This window comes from Littorina saxatilis, linkage group LG10, assembly GCF_037325665.1.
Source record: "Littorina saxatilis isolate snail1 linkage group LG10, US_GU_Lsax_2.0, whole genome shotgun sequence".
Taxonomy (NCBI): Eukaryota; Metazoa; Mollusca; class Gastropoda; order Littorinimorpha; family Littorinidae; genus Littorina; species Littorina saxatilis.
In genome coordinates, this window is record NC_090254.1 from 9,070,081 (window position 1) to 9,076,080 (window position 6,000).

Genomic DNA, 6,000 nt, shown 5'->3' on the forward strand with positions numbered 1-6,000 from the left:
GTCAAGCTGTGGAACTCACAGAATGAAACTGAACGCACTGCATTTTTTCACAATGACCATAGTCCGCCGCTCGTACAAAAGGCAGTGAAATTGACGAGCCAGTTTAGCGCGGTAGCGGTTGGGCTGCATAGCACGCTTTTCTGTACCTCTCTTCGCTTTAACTTTCTGAGCGTGTTTTAATCCAAACATATCATATCTATATGTTTTTGGAATCAGGAACTAACAAGGAATAAGATGAGATTGTTTTTAAATCGAGTTCGAACATTTTATTTTAATCATAATTTTTATATTTTTAATTTTCAGAGCTTGTTTTTAATCCGAATATAATATATTTATATGTTTTTGGAATCAGAAAATGATGAAGAATAAGATAAACGTAATTTTGGATCGTTTTATAAAAAAAAAATTTCATTACAATTTTCGGATTTTTAATGACCAAAGTCATTAATTAATTTTTAAGCCTCCAAGCTGAAATGCAATACCAAAGTCCGGCCTTCGTCGAAGATTACTTGGCCAACATTTCAATCAATTTTATTCAAAAATGAGGGTGTGACCGTGCTGCCTCAACTTTTACAAAAAGCCGGATATGACGTCATCAAAGACGTTTATCGAAAAAATGAAGAAAAGATCTTGGGATATCATACCCAGGAACTCTCATGTAAAATTTCATAAAGATCGGTCTAGTAGTTTACTCTGAATCGCTCTACACACATACACGCACAGACAGACAGACACACACACAAACATACACCACGACCCTCGTCTCGATTCCCCCTCAATGTTAAAACATTTAGTCAAAACTTGACTAAATGTAAAAAGAAACCTCTGTTCTCGAGCCACAGCTGTTTGCAAATATTCTATTGCAGCTCCTGCATCCACTTAGCAAAATATTCTATTGCAGCTCCTGCATCCACTTAGCAAAATATTCTATTGCAGCTCCTGCATCCACTTAGCAAAATATTCTATTGCAGCTCCTGCATCCACTTAGCAAAATATTCTATTGCAGCTCCTGCATCCTCTTAGCCACATACCAAAATGCATCGTCCCACTTCTTGCTTCTTCAGTTTGCTGTGCTGGTTAAGAATGATAGTATTTTTTACAATAAATTTGACACATTTTCATTTTCGTGAGTAACGCAATTCATTACAGAAATCGTTTTGCCACTTTCGCCCATAAACAATTAAATTTTGATCAAGGAAATTCATCATTCTCGAGCGTGGTTTGGTCGGGGTGGGATCTGCTAGGTCGGGAAGCTGCACGCTCTCCCTACGCTTATTTTGAACTGCACAAAACAAGCCTAGCAGTACAGTTGTAATGAATATTTTTTTGTGTTTATTTTAAAATTTGCCATGTGCTGGATTTTGACGCCAATAGTGCCGCGATTTGATCACTTTTTCAGATCGGAGTGATCGGCATGGCCTTCGTATGGACGTAGAGCTGTGTGACGGGGGCCTAACAAACACATGCATCCCAGTCACCACTCATTGCTCTTTTTAGCATACCAAACACTGTTCTTGCAAGCTGTTCTGCGCCTGGAGCCAATTGACGGGACTCGCGCCGTAGAAAAGTTATTTATTATTAACATCATTATTATTATTACATGTACATGTATTAACTATTATTATTGATGTTTCGTCACGGAACTGGTTCTCCCACCCCTGCAACACGTGCACCACACAGAAGTCACACTTCAGAGCTAACATGTTTACCATGCACAGATTTTTTTGACAGATATATATATAGATATTGATCGCACTCAACTACATATAGAAGCACGCACGCGGGAGCAAAACAGTGACATGATGCACGCAAAATCAGGATAACTGCAAGCACTGCCCAAAAAATCCAGTCAGACAAGCAACAGACCCAACAGATTTCCTAAGAGAGCACATGTACCCAACAGATTTCATAAGAGAGCACATGTACCCAACAGATTTCATAAGAGAGCATATGTACCCCACAACTGGGCGGGGATATAGCTCAGTTGGTAGCGCGCTGGATTTGTATTCAGTTGGCCGCTGTCAGCGTGAGTTCGATCCCAGGTTCGGCGGAAATTTATTTCACAGAGTCAACTTTGTGTGCAGACTCTCTTCGGTGTCCGAACCTTCCCCCGTGTACACTACATTGGGTGTGCACGTTAAAGATCCCACGATTGACAAAAGGGTCTTTCCTGGCAAAATTGCTTAGGCACAGTTAATAATTGTCTACCTATACCCGTGTGACTTGGAATAATAGGCCGTGAAAGGTAAATATGCGCCGAAATGGCTGCAATCTACTGGCCGTATAAAATTTCATCTCACACGGCATCACTGCAGAGCGCCTAGAACTGTACCCACGGAATATGCGCGATATAAGACTCATTGATTGATTGATTGATTGATTGATTTTGATGGAATTTTGACACAAAGCATGGTAATAAAAGCGAACCGAACGCTCTGCGTGCCCTTCATGATCTTAGCCTGCCAACCAAACCTGCTGGGACTATGCTCAGTCTATCTGAGCCATGGCCGTCAGCTAGTCCTGATGGCATAGTTGTTGATGTAAATGGAGAAGCCATTGCCATTATTGACCAGGCCCCTTCATGAGATCCTACAAGACGGCAAATGCACTGCAGACGTGAAGCTGGTAAAAGGCAAACCAGTTTTGTTGCAAAAAGGCTGGAGCGGTCACTACATGCAAGTTCAGCTTGCAATGTTTTGCACATCCAGTCTAGAGACCAAGTGTTCCTGTCTGGCATCTGCCTCGAGAGTCCGAGAAAAATGTCTCTCTTTAATTCTTGTTGCTGCGATGCCCGCAGAATCCCTCCGTACGGAGGTGTGCTCTCAGACACCTCATACGCAGACTGCATAAGCAAAGCAATGCAAGTTTTTTTTGTTTGGACAGAAGGAAGTCATGTCCTTCTGGACGTACATTATGACTGTACGTTCGTTGATGGCATCATTCTGCGTTTAAAGACATTCTACTTTAAAAATATGCTGCCTCGAGTTGTTGACGACTTAGTTGTTGACAGGCTTGCGCTGTGCAGAGAGTACGAGCCAACCAGTCTGTTTGTATGAAATGAAAGCTGTTTACAAATTACATCACAGCAAAAATAAGACTTCGCAGATTTTTTTTCTCTCCGGTAATTGTTCATTCATTGAGTTCGAAAATCTAATTTATCATTTCTTCGAACATTCAATTTCAATTTTTTTTAAATAATAAAATTAAGCAATGAGAAAAGAACCCATCAGAATAAGGTTATTAAAAAGTTAATGTTATATGTGTGATTTGAAAAAGAAAATGCATTATGTAATGAAAAAAAGTAATATTTGTTGAGCTTAAAAACACATTAAATTAAAAAGAGAAAAAGAACAAACTGGTTTGTCACTTGCTAGGTTCACGTCTGTCAAATTTTACCATGATCCATAAAACTGTTTATTAATTATTAATTTACTTTTAGAGATATCCTTGTGTTGATATTTTACACACAATGAAAAGAAAAACACACCTACAGTTTACGTTACTTTGCGCAGTATCAAAAACAGCACAACAATTTTATCCAGTTTGAGTAGCATCTTCATAAATTTACATACCCGAATCCAGCATTAACTTAACTACAATTACGATTTGTAGTCAGAATTTCACAAATCACATCGACATTTTTGTCTGGTCTAAGTTTTGCCGATCGCTTTATGTGTTGCGTAAGGTCATAATCTGCGCTGGTAACTTTTGAGATGCACATGTCCAGTCACCAGTAGATCGTAAACGCGCTTCGCGGTCTGTCTATCCACTAGAGACCAGTCTTTGTTCTCTCTCAAGCCGCTCCCCTAGGGAGAGACGGGTAGCGCTGGCCCACAGGTGGCCAGTTACGCAACTGTTATGACCGAGTCAGGAAAGCCTCCTCGTATGATGCTCTTTTGTTGATGTTTGATGCGCTCAGATCAAAGCCTCATCATTAAGAGGGTGTTAGAAGGTCGCTTTCCCCTTTCAGGTTGCGTGTTCAGCCGTGTGTTTGTAAGAGTGTGATTAAATCTTTAAAAAAAAAATTTTTTTACTTGCTTGATCAATGGGATGCGATGTCAGTCTTGTTAGCCAACTTCTGATTGGTGGCTTTGGAGATTTTTGAGAGAACTATCTGAGAGAGAGAAGGACTTGTTTTGTACTGTTATCATAGAGACAGAATGATGTAGATTGCATTTTTACTTGTGTGGCCATCCGGCCATTGGCTGGGTTGGCGAGGAGAGGAAAGGAAAAGGAATTAAAGAGAAATGTGAACTGACAGTGGTGGTTTTCCAGAGTTTAATTTTGCATCAAGTGATTCGTCAGTCTTCTTTCTTTATTTGGTGTTTAACGTCGTTTTCAACCACGAAGGTTATATCGCGACGGGGAAAGGGGGGGAGATGGGATAGAGCCACTTGTCAATTGTTTCTTGTTCACAAAAGCACTAATCAAAAATTTGCTCCAGGGGCTTGCAACATATATTACCTTAATGGGAGAATGCAAGTTTCCAGTACAAAGGACTTAACATTTCTTACATACTGCTTGACTAAAATCTTTACAAAAATTGACTATATTCTATACAAGAAACACTTAACAAGGGTAACAAGTCGCGTAAGGCGAAATTACTACATTTAGTCAAGCTGTGGAACTCACAGAATGAAACTGAACGTAGTCCGCCGCTAGTGCAAAAGGCAGTGAAAGTGACGAGCCTGTTTGGCGCGGTAGCGATTGCGCTGTGCTTCATAGCACGCTTTACTGTACCTCTCTTCGTTTTAACTTTCTGAGCGTGTTTTTAATCCAAACATATCATATCTATATGTTTTTGGAATCAGGAACCGACAAGGAATAAGATGAAATAGTTTTTAAAACGATTTCGGAAATTTAATGTTGATCATAATTTTTATATTTTTAATTTTCAGAGCTTGTTTTTAATCCAAATATAACATATGTATATGTTTTTGGAATCAGAAAATGACGAAGAATAAGATGAAAATGTTTTTGGATCGTTTAATAAAAAAATAATTTTAATTACAAGTTTCCGATTTTTAATGACCAAACTCACTCATTAGTTTTTAAGCCACCAAGCTGAAATGCAATACCAAACCCCGGGCTTCGTCGATGATTACTTGACCAAAATTTCAACCAATTTGGTTGAAAAATGAGAGTGTGACAGTGCCGCCTCAACTTTCACGAAAAGCCAGATATGACGTCATCAAAGACATTTATCGCAAAAAAGGAAAAAACCTCCAGGAATATCATACCCAGGAACTCTCATGTCAAATTTCATAAAGATCGGTCCTGTAGTTTAGTCTGAATCGCTCTACACACACACACAGACAAACAGACACACATACACCACGACCCTCGTCTCGATTCCCCCCTCTATGTTAAAAGAAACAGAATCCGTTAGACGCCTCTTACGACATGCTGGGGAGCATCGGGTAAATTCTTCCCCCTAACCCGCTGGGGGTATCGTCAGTCTGTGACAGTGATCTCTTCCACAAGAGTTCACTGTCACAGACCGACGAATCACTTGATGCAAAATTAAACTCTGGAAAACCACCACTGTCAGTTCACATCTATCATTATGTACACGTGTGTAAAGTCCATTATGAATGCATGTGTTGTTTGTTCAGTGCAAGACACTGAAGAGGCACCCTCATGGTGTACTCCTTATTTTGGGTCTACTACTACCGTAAAATCCCTAGCATAAGCCCACCCCCCCTGTGCACAGATTTAGGGCAAAATTGGGGGGGGGGGGGGGGGGGGGGTGGGCGTTTGCTGGGGATAGACCCCTTTGCACAAAGTAAGTTTTGTGCTCAACCGTGTAATTGAGTGAATACAAACCCCGAAAGCATGTAAGTTAGGTCGTGTGAGTAGAAGTGAAGGAAAAAAGAAAGAAAAAGGACTTTGAGGCAAAGAAGGCCAACCATGAGAGAGAGAGAGAGAGAGAGAGAGAGAGAGAGAGAGAGAGAGAGAGAGAGAGAGAGAGAGAGAGAGAGAGAGAGAGAGAGAGAGAGA